The sequence below is a fragment of the Carassius auratus genome, chromosome 34, assembly GCF_003368295.1.
Source record: "Carassius auratus strain Wakin chromosome 34, ASM336829v1, whole genome shotgun sequence".
Taxonomy (NCBI): domain Eukaryota; kingdom Metazoa; phylum Chordata; class Actinopteri; order Cypriniformes; family Cyprinidae; genus Carassius; species Carassius auratus.
The window spans coordinates 25877505-25893702 of NC_039276.1; positions in this window are offsets into that span (position 1 = coordinate 25877505).

The following is a 16198-nucleotide window of genomic DNA, read 5'->3' on the forward strand; positions in this document are numbered from 1 at the left end:
ACTAATATATTCTGTGATACCTGTCCTGAATAACTACTATTAATTATCTACTAGTTAAGGTTCAAGAAAAATAACTATGAAATAACTACTTCTGAACAGTTATACGCAAAAAAACACTATATATAATCAGGCTGTGTCCCACAAATCAAGTACTTGAGTAAAAGTACAGATACCCAATAAAATATTACTCCAGTAAAATTATAAGTAGGCTTGTTAATTTTCAAAATTACTTGAGTAAAAGGACAAGTACAAAGAACTACTACAGTAGCAACTTTGTTACAGCCCAATTATTAGCCTATAATGGGAATGAAATAAGGATTTAGTTTGCTTCTAAATGTTTAACTTTTGATTATGAAATGTTTGTTCCATTAATTAAAATGTGGGCAGTATCCATGTTAAAATGGAATAAAATATGCTGTATTAAGAAATGTTCTCATCTGAAATAAACAGATGAGAGTATTTTACAAAGTTTATGATTACTTTTATAAGTTGTTCTTAGTCAAAATGATGTAGTTTATTATTTACTAGGTTCACTTTAGAATTCTGTAAGTTCTGCAAAATTATCTGATAATTCGTTATTAATTACTAATGGGTTCCCTATGTTTTCACTTTAGAATACTGTTTCAGATTCTAAGTAATTCTTCAGGAATTATTTGATAATTCTTTATTAATTACTAATCGGTTCCCATGTTTTCACTTTAGAATACTGTTTCAGATTCGAAGTAATTCTTGAGGAATTATCTAATAATTCAGCCTGATCTCACAATCAAAACGTACATATTTAGACGTAAATTAAAACTGTCCAATACGTGTATGTGCCTTTACGTATTTACAGTGTTGTTTACGTATTATCTGGACGTAATTACAGGTTCGATACGTAACTAAATTTACATAAAAACAACCTAAAATAGGTACAGATAGAACGTGTTCTCTGACCAGTCAGTTATCCATAGAAAAATGCGTAACCCACCCGAACCTAAACCTACCCAATTTAGAATAAAAGATAAAAAAACACAATTTTAGTAAAAATATAACATTAAAACGTTATTTGAGCCACTAACGTTAATTCTACACCTACTCCTAAACCTACCAATAACCATTTCTTGAAACTACATAACGTTACTGTTATAAATAAACAAATAACAGACGTAAAACAAACGTAACATTAATCATTTATTTTTTGCGAAAAGATCAAAAGTGGTACCAAGTAGTTCAAATGATAATGAGTTCCAGTCACAGTCCTCTCTGGAGGTAATAGTTTTTATAAGGTACAGAGCAGAATTTAATTTATTATTAATCCGTGAAATTATGAATCTGTCTTCTCTCCGTGAAGGCGCACTGGCGCAGTACCATAGACAGTAAAAGAAATGGACACAGCGACCCCATTGGAACTCAATTGAGACAAGTGAAGCCCATTTTTAGCGTTTTTTAGCACTTCCGTTTCTGACGCGCAGACTCAAACGAAGCTTGATGACGTCAGGAACCTGTCTGACAGATGTAAATCTTCTAGTAGCTGTGCGTGCAAACTGCCATCGTTAATCTTGCAGAGACGGCGAGCTTGAGCGGGGAGTTCTTTGGCGTGAGTGAGCAGGAGTAAATATTCTGATTAATTATTTTGTATAGTATTTTAAAAATGTAACGCCAGTACGCCTTATTAAGTTAATTGCCTGCGAGCTTCTCCTCCTGTCTGTACGGTAATGCGACAGAGAGATGAGTTATGATGCAATGGGTTATGATGGGTTATGATGCAATCGTTAGCCTATTTTTACAAAAACTGTTTCTACGGGGCCATAATGTAACATAGAAGGTAATGGAGCCCTTTATACATTGTCGTGTATCTTTAGAAATAAATAATGGACAAACGGAGTCTTTAAACGCCTCAGATGTAAAGTTATTCGCTGTCAAAGTGACGCCAAAATGAATGGGGTTCCTTGCCCCTGCGCAGTACTGATTTCAAATGTCTATCAACTGAAACACGGCATGTCGCAATCTGTGACGAATTAGGTGAGAACCAATGAGAGTTCGATATCAGTGCTGTAAACCGTGTCGTAGCGTTTCTCGAGGGTGACGCACTGGCGCTATTTTAACATCACATTCAAATCATATAACGAGCGCGGGCTTTGACTATGTGATGGTCGCTGTTACTGAGAATGAAGATGAAGATCGATTGATAAAGGGCTGAATTTGGATATGTTCCTTGCAAACTTCTGGATTCTAAAGATATGGAGTACAGCAAACAAATAAAATGGATGTGATTTGTAATTTCATGCTGTGCTTTTGTGTATCTATGGTTGTAATGCCACTCATTGGATAGGAGAAAATCGCACAGCAAAATATTGCAAAATGTTTCAGGTTCAAAATAAGTCATTCAGAATTATTTGATCATTAATTATTAATTACTAATGGGTTCCCTATGTTTTCACTTTAGAATACTGTTTCAGATTCTAAGTAATTCTTCAGGAATTATCTGATAATTCTTTGTTAATTACTAATGGGTTCCCAATATTTTCACTTTATAATAGGCCTAATGTTTCAGGTAAAATAAGTCCTGCATAATTATTTTAATTCTTTATTAATTACAAATTGGGTACCTGTATTTTCACTTTTCCTGGTATATATATATATATATATATATATATATATTATATATATATATATATATATATATATATATATATATATATATATATAATATATATATATATATATATATATATATATATATATATATATATATATATATATATATATATATATATATATATATATATATATATATATATATATATATATATATATATATATATATATATATATATATATATATATATATATATATATATATATATATAATGTATATAAGTCTGAGGAGGCACACATACAGTATTATACTGTATATAAAATATAAAAACTAAGGTAAGTTATCACAAGGCACTGGAGTGGGGTTCCTACTAGAAGGTGATTTCTTACAAAACACACTCACAAAACAATTTACTACATAGGCAAAACCTCTATAAAATGTATTGCATTTATTAATATTGCATTTTCATACTACTATATTATTGCTAATAGGATTTATATGAAAGGGTCACAATTCAATGTAATTGTGTAAAACTGTTCATTAGTAGTTACTTCATAGTTATTTTTCTAGAACCCTAAGTAGTAGATAATCAATAGTAGTTCTTCAGGAGGTATGACAGAATACATTAGTTATCGATTAGCTAACTGTTACTTAACATAAAGATAAAATTATATTACATACTGATTAATTAACACATCTTCCTTAGTAGTTAACAGTAGTGAGTTAAGTGTTAATGAATAATCACCTGTTAGTTCTTCAATAATTCCTTACAAGTTATGTAGTAAGTAAGAAACAGTATTCTAAAGTGTTACCCAAATAATATATAATGTCTCCTCATCTAACCAAAGGGTCTATGGACCCTTCCCCAAAAGGAAGCTATCACCTCAAAAGGACAGAACAGGCCTCTGATTCCCTAGCAATCAATGGCACACTATCTGATAACACTAGGTTTACGACGCCCCAGGAATGTGGCTAAGCAACTCTAAACTCAGGTCTCTAAAAACTGACACATAATGCACATAAAAAGGGACTCTTCTTTAATTAATTCATAGAAATTCTTTGAATTAATTCACATATACTTTAGGGCATTGTGTATGCTGTTACTGTTCTTGTGTATTGTATATGTTTTATACATGCTTATGATGGATCACTAGTTAATATAACATCAACTATATAATGTTTGATATCTATGAGTTTGTATTTTGATGATCTAAATGAGAGTGTATATTATGTTGATGCCTATCCAACACATTAGTTTTATAAGAATCTTAAAGATTCTTCTCTTGAACCCCCAAAATCTAATTTCATATACAAGACACCATACAAGGAACAAAGAATGTAAAACAGAAGGTACCATTTCTTATTGGGTCACTCAGATCCTGAGGGTGTGACATAATTCCCCTATATAGAGCACTGATCACCAGATCAAGGCATTTCTTCTAGATTCAGGAATTCCAGGAGAAGATGCTGAGCTAAGAGCTTTCAAAACCACGCTAAGCTTGTGCCAGGCTTCGGCCTTGACTATTCTTCAAGATTGTCTGATTCAAACTGGTCTCACTTCAGCAGAGACCAACTGGAGCCTCAAAGTGCATCAGGACTCTTTTCAAACAGGTGAGACTTGCAAGTATCTTAGTCTTATTAATTGATACATTAAGTATCATATGCACCTTTTACACCTTTTGTTTGAACTAAGAAACTGATGTTTCCTTCAGGCTGTAGATCTGCTGAACATCAAATTGTACCTTAGCTTAAAGCTGAAGTAGGTAACCTTTGTAAAAATGTATTTGTGAAACCTGTCATTATGTCCTGACAGTAGAATATGAGATAGATAATCCGTGAAACAATCAAGCTCCTCTGGCTCCTCCCAGTGGTCCTCTTGCCATTTGCAGAAATTCATCCGCTCCCGTAAGAAACAACCAATCACAGCTTGATTGTCCGTAACAAGTCCGTAACTTGTTTTTGTGTTCAAGATTTACAAAATGTATATAATAAGCGAGTACATCATGAATCCATTTTCCAAACCGTTTTTTTAGCCTGTCCTGAATGATTAGGGTACATCTATAATAAGTTTTATATTCGGACTATTCTAGATTGCTTCGGGGGTACCGCTGCGGAGTAACCCAGTACCGTTGTGATTCTTCATTGACATAAAAAGAGAGCAGTAGCTCCGGCTACAATGTTCTTCCGCAAGATGCAAGCAGTTCTGTTTGTTAACTGCTAGAGCGAGGTCTAAAGTTACTGACTGCAGTTTTAATGTCTTTATTTCTTTTCTTTTTACTGCTTAAGCTTTAACCGTTTTTTTCCTATGCCAACTGTATGCATGAGTGTGTGTGTGTGTGTGTGTGTGTGTGTGTGTGTGTTAGACTAGTTTAAGTGTTTATGTAGTTAATAAAGTCTTATTTTTATCACACTTGAGGTTGTGCACTGTTTGCTCATTAATGTCCCTAATCATGCAGTTCCTCTTCAGGAACGAGACACTGTGTTGAAAACGCTTTGGGGAATGCACTTAGCGTAAGCAACTCTGAATATCGTTTGTAATCAGTCCAATGGAAGCACGTGACGTCACAGGTGGGGTGACATAAGCGACCAGGAAGCTATAAAAACACGTGTCGCGCAGCTGGTGTTAGCTTTGTGTCTTCAGCAAGCGCTCTGTGTGTGAATGTCAATTGTTTGTCTTGTTAGTCTTATTCATTGTTGTCTGTCCAGTAGAGTTCCAAGTCATGTCTAAGAGCTAGGGGATTGCACGGTCCATGGCAGCTATGACGGCCACGGAGAGACACTTATGGGTGACCCTGTCTGAAATGAACGAGCGGGACAGGGTGTGCCTTATGGACGCCCCAATCCAGCCTTCTGGGCTGTTTTTGGTGATGCAGTCAGCACTGTCGTCGACAGGTTTCAGGAGGCTCACAAACAGGCGGCAGCGTTCCATAAGTCCTCCCTCGTCGCTCTCTCGGGGCAATACTGGGCAGGATGGTGCCCCAGCCACACCTTAGCTCCTCATACTGCCTGGCCCAAAAACAGCGTGTCGCTCTCTCGTGCTCCTCCGCATCGTTCTCTCTCAGCTGAGGTCATTCTAGCCCCAACAAGATTGACGAGATCGCATGCTTTCTGCTGGGGTGAGCAGTGGTTACACTGCAGTACATTGGTGCCCGTCTCAGCCTCAGCTGCCCTCTGGTGGCCAATCTGACATACCCTGGCCAGTGTTCGCAGAGGCGCAGTGCGTCCCCAGCAAGGATAGTTCTCAGTATTTTCCACTCGTGCGCGTAGCGGGGGCTGAGACACTCGCCGCCCCTGCAGGGGCCTCTTACACCAGAGGTCAGTCTCGAGAGACTGATTCCCTTAGAGATTATTTAGCAGCATGGAAACTACTGCCAAATGTTTCTCAATGGTCCTGCACACAGCAGGAAAAGGCTACCATATTCAGTTCAGCTCTGCACCGCCGATTTTCAACGGGGTTACTCCGACGATAGTCAGCCCAAGCAGGTCTGGTTATGGAACAGGAAGTAAAAACCCTATTAGAGAAGGAGGCCATTTGAGGTGATCCCTCCTCAAGACAGGGAATCTGGGTTTTACACTATAGTTCCAAAGAAGGATGGGGGGTTGCGTCCGATCTTAGATCTGTGGGTCTTAATTTGATCAGTTTATGAAATTGATGTTCAAAACTCCTCTCATTAGAGCAGTATATATTCCTGGGAAACTAAATATGGGAGCAGACATACTGTCGAGGCAGGGGCTGAGGCCCTGGGAATGGAAGCTTTACCCCGAAGTGGTGAAGCAGAACTATGGAGAGCTTTTTGGCAGACGCTCAAGTAGGACCTTCTTTGCGACTCAACGAGGAAGACAATCTACAATGCCCCTTTGGTTTCTCTCTATTCATCCAGCTCCTCCTGGGAGCTGCGACGCTATGGTACAGGACCTGGCCGAGGCTTCGTGCTGTAATTGCCATTCCCCCTATTGCTCTGCTTCCAGGAGTTCTGGTGAGAGTACACCGGGACGGGGTCCATCTGTTAGTAGTAGCCCCATTCTGGCCGGGCCGAGTATGGTTCACAGATATGGTCTCTCTCCTCGGATGGCTCTCCATGGGAAATACCGATCAGGCAGACCTACTCTCACAGGTGCAGGGCATGATAATTCACCCTCGCCCAGAGTTGTGGAAGCTTTGGGTGTGGCCCCTGAGGGGGCACAACTAATAGTAATCCGGTGTCTCAAATGAGGTTGTTGAGACCCTCCTCCAATCCAGAGCTCGCCCAACGAGGAAACTGCACGCCCTGAGGTGGAACTCTGCACCTCATGGTGCAGAGACTGCCAGCTAGACCCAGCAAACTGCCCAGTTGGTACATTTCTGGAGTTCCTACAGGCCAGGCTCTCTGCAGGGTTGAACCTCTCAACGCTGAAAGTTTATGTGGTGGCCATTGCGGCCCTACCATGCCCTTCTCGATGGTTCAGTCTTTGGGAAGACACCCTTAATTACACATTTCCTTCGCGGTGCGCTGAAGCTGAGACCTCCAGTACGGTCCCGTATTCCCCCATTGGGACTTGGTTGTGGTGTTGTGTGCAAAACCTCCGTTTGAGCCCATTCAAGATATTTCAGACAGACATCTGACTCTTAAAACCGCCTTTCTGTTTGGCTATTACCTCTCTGAGGAGAGAAGGAGACTTGCAGGCCCTCTCAGTGGCCCCTGCCTATCTTGATTTTGCACCTGGCATGACCAAGGCATTCATATACCTCGAGCGGGATATGTTCCTAAGGTTCCCTCTGTTACACCACAACCTGTAGTGCTGCAGGCCTTCTGTCCTCCTCCGACCAAGCGAAGCTAGATTGTATGTGTCCCAGTTCAAGCACTGGACTCATATGTCCACAGAGCTGCCCTGTGCAGAAAAACAGACCAATTGCTTTAATGCTACGTTCCCCCAAAAGGGGTTCTCCTGCTTCGAAGCAGACTATTAGTCATTGGATAGTAAAAGCTATCAACGCCACCTATGAGTCCTCTGGTCGTACCCCACTGTCGGGAGCCAAGGCTCTCCCTACTCGGGGGTATGGCAGCCTCCAAGGCCTTCCAAGCAGGTGTCTCCATGCTGGACATCTGCAATGCTGCGGGGTGGTCCACACCTTCTACTTTCGTAAATTCTAGGGCTTAGACATGCCAGTCACTCCAGGCACTCCAAGCTGTGCTCTTTGGATACACACTAGGCAGGGGTTTGGTAGTCTGGCAGCGTTGGTACTCGTTCCCCAAAGCATTTTCGACCCAGCTCGAGTTCCTGAAGAGGAACGTCTCTAGGTTACGTACGTAACCCCTTAACCAGGAAATTAACATTCTTAGAATTGACAGACAGTTGACATAGAGAGGTCAAGTAAATACTTACAGTGGATCTAAATGTTATTATTATGCATAACTAGTTATGATTGATTATTCATATTTCCCCTTTAAAGTGATTCGCAGCATTAGTTTTAAAATACTTTTTTTTTTGCTCCCTGTAAGGTGGATTTTCACTACTTACCTCAAACTTTTGAACTATGATTTTGAAGCCAAGTATCACAAGGCATTTGTCTCTATCAAAAATACTGACATACTACAGTATGCTTGTGAAATCCACCCACCTTTATTCTTTAATGCAAACCCATGGAGGAGCCTAGTAGTTGTTAACAGACACAGAGTAGCTATGCTAACTGCAGCGCAAGAACAGCATTCTGCAGCACTGCCAAACTCACACACATAGCTGTCAATCAATGTACCACCTCAGTATGCAGTGCTGCAAAAACTGGCACTAAAATCATCCTGATTCCTCTTGCAAATGTGCATGTTTTTCTACTAGATCAGAGCCAGATTTTGGTTTGTTTTATGTCTTTATTCTCTTTTCTCTCTTTATATAATGTATTTTTAGAAGGATATGACTAAAGGCCAGTTTAAAATTGCAATATTTATTCATGCTAAGCTACTTATGGAAAAACCTATGCGAAATATGAATATTTCACATTTGCTGTGTTGATATTGTTTTAAAGATTTGAATGCACGACAATACATCATTCTGTGAATGATTGCTGTTTGTGGGCTGATGAATGTTGTCTACCTCTTGCAGTGCAGGATATTCTGTATGAATGAGATACATTTCATTTCTCTCCCAGTGCTGAGAGCTCATGTTGACATCCTGTATAACTCCTGTTTGAAAATAATCCTCCAGAGGTGAGAGGAACCTCAGATGCTCTCAGTCAGGAGGGCATGACAGGAGAGAGAGGAGCGAGCCACTTCACAGAGTGTCAGATTCCTAAGATTCTAGCCCATCTCTCATCAGCAGAACATGGATAGCACTGTCTTCCCCCTCTCTCCTCGCTTTTAGCCTTATATAAACATCTCACATGAGAGGCAGACAGAGGGAGAGTGAAAGAGAGGACACGGGAGATGGTCATGTACTGCCCCAAGGCCATCATTGTGAGTCATGCAGTACAGTATGGAATCCAACAAATTCAGGCCGGGTCACTCTACACCTCAAATTATATTCTGTCCTATTCTATTCTATTCTATTACATTACATTACATTACATATAGTATAGTATACCAGTAGTATAGTCACACTATTGTTGGGAGGAGTCTCAGGGGGAGGATGAGAGACCGGGAGTGGGATCGAATGAAAAGGTGGTGCAGGTAGTATGATCCAATTAATGGCCTTGAACAGGGTAGGTGAGCGGTGATTTCACCAAGTATAACATGTTTCTGGATTAACATCCTTGTTGATCCTGGAACAACATTCCAATCAACCAATCAGAATTGAGATATAACTTTCAGGAAATGTCAGTTTTAGGCTTACAATCAGGATTAGGTGCTTCTACACCCTTGTTAATGAGCTATCATTTCCCACTGTATTATAATAAATTATGGGTAGGGTTAAGTTTAGGGGTGGCGATTGGGTTAAGTTTATATCTTTGGACAATAATGTTGATCCAGGATCATCAAAAGATGTTGATCCAGTAACATTTCTTACTTGGCAAAATCATGGCGACCGGGGTGGGTAGGTGATGACCCAGGACACAGCCAGAAGGTGCCGACGACGATAGAGTTGGAGGCCACAGCATAGACAGAGTGATGAGGAGATGGAGCGATGCCGAAGATCCAGGTGGCTGCGCTGGAGCCATAGCGATGATCGTCTGAGATGTACAAGGGGACCCAAAGGCCATAGGGTGAGCTGGAGTGACATAGGAAGGAGGGGGAGTGTGAGGGAGGTTGAAGCGGGTCGTAGCCGAAAGGGTGTAGGGCAGTAGAGCTTGTGGATGGCCAGCAAGGTCACAGCGGAGGTGTGTCCTACCCATGTGGAGCCGACTGACTGAGGGAGCAAATAGCCCGTGGTCGTGGAGGATCACAGGTGCATGAGTCAGGACGGTGGGATGTGGTGGAGTGGAGCCATCCGAGGCCAGAGCCGGAGCCACATGCTCCTCAGGTCCGGCAGGATTGAGATTGAGGGGGACGAAGAAGACTGGACAGCCGGAGTGGCTGAGGAGAATGAAAAAATGCACAATATTAAAATCAAACATTATTTTTTTTAAATTAAAAGATAAAGTCTCTTAAAGCTGCTTAGAGAGGAGGTGGGAGAGGGAGGCTGGGCAGGACCAGCGAATCAGCCAGATGAACAGAATTAGGCAGGTTTAGTGGAAGCAAGTCTTAAACTCTTCAAACTGAAAAACAGTGAAGGTGGGCTCTTGGTCCTGCAGCGCGCTCTTGCTCCCACTCCTTGCAGCAGAGTGTCAATAAATGGACACACACCTGAACAGAATGAACACAATTAATTGAAGGAAACGGAAAACAAAGTCCAAACTGAATAATACATTGGCTATTATATTATATATATTATATTATATTATATATATATATTATATTATATTATATTATATATATTATATTATATTATATTATATTATATTATATTATATTATGATAAACGACAAACGTTGCCAAATTGTTTGGCAACTACCTGAAATAAAAAGTACTAAAATTACTTAAATTTAAAAACTGAAGTTAACATAAATTAAAGCTCAACAGAAATAGTTTAAAGAGAAAAACACTTGACAAAAGTACTAAAATGTAAAATTAAAAGGAAAACAAAAATATAAAAAATTGAATTCAAAAATATTAATCATGTTAAAATATATAAGTAATAACACATTATATTATATTATAATACAATCTACTTTACATACTATATAATCTTATGTATTTTTTATTGTAATATCATTTTTAAAGACAAATAGTTGTAATATTTCATGTTAATGTAATGCAAAATTATCAAATATTAAATTGAAATAAGTATTTAAACATTGTGCTAGCTGGTTAGTTAATTCGTTATCAATTAATTAATTACTTAATTTTATTATTAATATTTAAACATACAATCAAATTAAAAGGATGGGGATGTTTTCATGAGATTAACCCCTTATTTCCACTCCCTTGGACCACATCACGCATTAAATGGACGGCGGTCATATCTGGCTCTTTTAAACTTTGAACCCACTCTCAAATCTACACCCATTCAAACACACAAACTTCAACACACAAAGCCACGCATTCTTGGAAATGTACAGACAGTAGAGTCTGTGCCCTATTATTTGTGTAGGTTACGTTAACATGCCGTCACTGAGACTGGCAAATAAATGTGTAAAGTAACTGGATAGTGGAGGGATGTATTTTCCGAAGCATTGCAGGGTATGGGTATGTGCTCAGCTGGTTCACTCAGACGTTAGTGGCTGTGTGGTGTTTTAGGATGTGAACTTCTGACCCTGGAGTCACCTGTCATGTCAAATGAGCTGTGACGTCTCTCTCTCTCCTTCCCTCCCTTTTTTGTGTCAATGGACCACAGCTGCCATTTTCACACATCTGCACACACACACACACACACACTAAACAACACATACCTTTCTTTCAGTGGAAGACTTTTCTAAGTACTTTAATAAATAAATAAAAATAATAATAATCATATTACTTAAATATTAAACTACCCAAATAAGCGCGCGCACGACACATGCAATGTCAATAGCAAATACTTACAGTAGATGAATCAGAAGCGCAGATTGTCGTTGCAAAGAAAGAATTAGCTCCTCTCCCTAGGTTCACAAAACAGTCGTCCATAAAATGCATTTCTGTTCTGTTGTAAGTAATCTTAAAGATTCCTAAATGCATCTACTCTTGTAAGGGCAAATAAAGTGTTTGCTTTCGCCTAGAAATGCACAGCATCTCCATGACATGGCTGCTTCAACACTAACTGCGGTTACTGAAACCACATCTTCGTTCTTTGAATGAACGTTTGGGTGGCATTATGCAAATATTACCACATACTGATGTAGATATGTGGGGGCGTGTTTGAATAGGGGGCGTGGCAAAGTCTTAACTTTGATAAGAATATGTCTTTGCATTTGAGACTTTAGTCTTTGCAACTTTGTAACACTCCAAAGAGAAAGGAAAAAAAAAATAAATATCATCATATGACCCCTTTAACACTTGTGAAAAAAGTACACTTGGAGATATAAAAAAAGGAGATATTATGGAAATAAAATACTTTTTTCTTTCAGACTTAACGTAATGTTTTTGAAAATGAGAAAATTAGGGTGAGACCAAAATTCCATGAAAGTGTCAATGGTAAAAGTGTCAAATGTAAAGTTCTGTGGGTTATCTATCTACAATGCAGATGCAGCCACATAATTTGCATTGTTACTCAGTCTACCAAGAGCAGTGCAAATTATCACTAGGTCTCATTAATATGTGCAAAACTCACAGATTTGAACTTTAGAGTGTGCTAAAATCCATGGCGGTGTTCATATTTATTAAAAAGTCTTTTGCCGTGGAAAAGTTCTTAACACCACCATAATCATGAAGGTGTGCTCTCCTTAAGCACACGCAAGTGGCTTTTTAATGCATTAATATTTTATTATTTGCAAGTACAGTTTTTAGAAATACACTTTTAAGATTTGAAGTACACTACAAGTGCACATTCAATAAAATAGAAGTGAATACAAACAATACAGAGAAAGATATTTCCCTCACTGCCTGAAAATGTGAATACAAAGACACAAAAATGCCAATACTGAATGTCTGCTTATGTACATAATATGCTTTTCCCCCCAGTCAAAACATAACTGCCAATATATCTCTCTTCTGCACAGTGGATGGTGAATGGACAGGTGATTCATTGTTTACTGATTGTAAATATTTGTCACTGATGCTGTGCATACATATACAGTACCTTCTACAGCAAATACACATTCACAGGGTGAAGGTACTCTTTGAATCACACCCTGAACGAGTCTGTTTAGTTCATGTTGGTGCAGTAGTATTCTTATTTCAGCAAGTTTCACATTGATTCGCTGCCAAAATGGGCCTCTGCAATCCATGACAGGGAATCGGAAAGACATGTCACATGCAGCCGGTTAGTCTGTCACTCCTCTTCCATTCTTAATCAGTGAGTGCGACAGACCTTTAACAGAAGAGGGAGAGATTTCAGCAAAAACAGTCGGCAGGCATGGCATCCACTACAGAAATCACGTTGTTTGGAGTTGACTTGTGGGACGCCACCTTTCATCAATCAGAAAAGCTGAAGAGCATTTCTGCCTATGCATAATTTTGCACATTCAAGGGAAATTACATTGGGTTTGATGTCTGTAGAGGGGAAGATGGGGGCAAATATGACAAATGGTCTTCACTTAAACATGTGGGCACTCATTCATGAGTAAGTGTGTGTGTGTGTGTGTGTATTTAAAAACAGTATGAGTGACAAGTTCATTTCAGCTCTACATTTGATCACTCAGAAGGACACAAATGCTGTAAATGGAGGAAGGGAAGTCTGAAGTGTGTGTGTGTGTGTGACAGGGCTGGGGCTTCATTAAAGTTAAACTTACTGTCTCCTCCTCCTCATCATTTAGACACATATGCAAAGTGAAGCCCTCATTACCTCACCTCTTCTCAGGTTATATGCTGTCAAACACATATATACTGTGCATCGACTCACATACTGTACATCCACATATAATGTGCAAGCGCACATACAGTACATACATACTCTCAGACCGTAAGTGAACTTCTGCTGACGTCCTTATGGAGGTGACTGTATTAATGTGAAGATTAATGAAGATTAAAGCCGGAATCTCCTTTTCCACAAACAGAGAGATCAAAGTGGCATGCCTGATGCCAGCCTCCTAATCCTCCACTTCACTCAGATCAGAAAGAAATGGAGAGAGAAAGTGTGAGTGGGTGCACAGTTAAAGCTTCCAGCGAAACAGTATTAATAAGGTAGTACTACGGGGGACCAGGCCTGCTCCTGGAGAACCAACGTCCAGCAGAGTTTAGCTCCAATCATGATTAAACACACCTGAACCAAAGCTTAACAAAATGATTTCTAGAAACCTCCAGCTGCTGTGTTGGAGTAAGTTGGAGCTAAACTCTGCTGGATGTTGGTGCTCCAGGTTCAGGATGGGACACCTTTGTTGTAAGGATGCCTAGAATCAATGTACAAATTGTTGGTGGGTGAATCTCAAACCTGTCAAGGCCATGTCCATAAATAAATAGTAACAAATAAAGTATTTGAACTTTTGATCAAATCATCCCTCTGCTGTAGCTGTGAAATTCCATTCCTGCATATTCAAGAGCATTCATTATACTCAGTGATGCCAAACCTGGAGAGACATTTCAAGGTGACAATATTTTTTTTTAAATGTGAGTATGATCACGGTTGAGATTTTTAGAAGGAAGGTTATCAGTGAATAATTGCTTAATATGCAATCAATCAAACTCTTTATCGTTGGGTTGGAGAATGACTGATGGGAAAATAATGTAAGAAATAATAACGGTCCAAAAATTGCTTTAATTTTCTTCATGCAAAATATAATTTCTTCTTCTTCTTCTTTTGGTTTTGATTTGATTTGGGTGGGGTACCCAGCCATGTTTTTGTGTGATTCTCCTGCCTGGAATAAAATGTAATTGCAAAAATAGTCTGTCAGGAAAAGGTAGCAATTAATAACTTCAGATGTAATAAGAAATTCATTCATCACTTCTTTTCAAATCTGCTTGTTTGTCTGAATGTTTTTTGAGACTTTAACCTTCAGACGAACAGAAGAGGACAGGATGTGTATGATCCCTCTGCATGGGGCTTCAACTGGATGATGCCATAATTCATATGCTGCCTTTGGTGATTTTGTGTTGTTTTTGTTCTTCTTCTTTCATTTTATTTCAGTCAGAGACATAAATATATGCATATGTGTGTGTCTCTGTCTGTGTGTGTGGGCCCCATTCATTCTTCACAGTCAAAATCATGCAGTACAAATGCATTTATATGTCTCTTTTAAGCATGCCCGGCAAACAGCCATGACTAAGATAAATCATATGCAAATGTCTGTGCTTATCTTGTTTTTTAAGTGGGAACCGTGAATATACAACCATCTGTAATGTGAACATGCGTATGATGAATGTGTTTGTGTGCTCATTTCTGCATTTATTTTCCATACATAAAGGACAAATGAAAATTAATTATCATTACTTACTAACATTACAACCTCATTTTACTTTACTTTCAGTTAAACAGAAAAGAACCATAAAGAACCAGTATCAGGGACTCTCAAACTTGGGTCCTGAGACCCTCAAGGGGTCGCAAGAGGGTTCTGTGGCAACTCAATTACTGAAATAATACTACTACTACTACTACTAATAATAATATTAATAATAATAAGATGGTAACTGTTGACGTTATCTCTAAAACTGATATGAAACTTGTGAAAACCCCTATACAAATAAATAAATAAATAAAAAACCTGAATTGAACTGACAGTGTTTCTATTGACTCTTTAGGTTTATAGCCTAATAATACTCTGCTGTAATAGTGAGTTAAAAAAAGAGATACACTTAATACAAATCAATATTTTCCAGATTACAAAGGGCTATTATTTATTTGCTTTGGCTTCAGTAAAGCAACATAATCAAAAACAACTATTTAATATCACATTTTCTCATAGAGTATAATAACCTTTTACACAAATACAATACTACACAAATACATAATTTTAAACAGAAGGAACCTGGGAACGCAGCAAAAATCCCTGGTCTACATGACTCATGTACTATGTTACAAGAAGTCATTAATGAGCAAACTGAAATTTAAGTCACTATTCAGGGAAAAAAGAAGAATGAGTGAATGAAAAAAAAATGAATGAACGAACAGACGAACAAATAAATGGTTTAAAATGGTCAAAGTCTAAATACCATTGTGTTTCGTTATACGTTTTTTTTTTTTTTTAGCCTGTATGTCTCATAAAGCTATGGCTTCAAAAGATAAAAAATAAATAAAATAAAATGCAGTTTTTGAACCACTTTTATGAAATTATTGAGATGCTTTTTTGGAGCTTGATGGTATAAATTTGTATGCACTGTCATTGTATCTAAAATAGCAGCTTGGACACTTTGTACAATATCTCATATAATGCTTTTACAGAATAATAAAAAAAAACTAATTATAACACAAAGAATGAGTTAAAGGCAACAAATCTGTGCTTAATTATTATTCGTATGTAAAAAAAAAAAAAAAATCTCATTCAAAACACATCATTTCAAAAAACAGAAAACCTGTTTGAAAACAGTAATTATTTTTGCG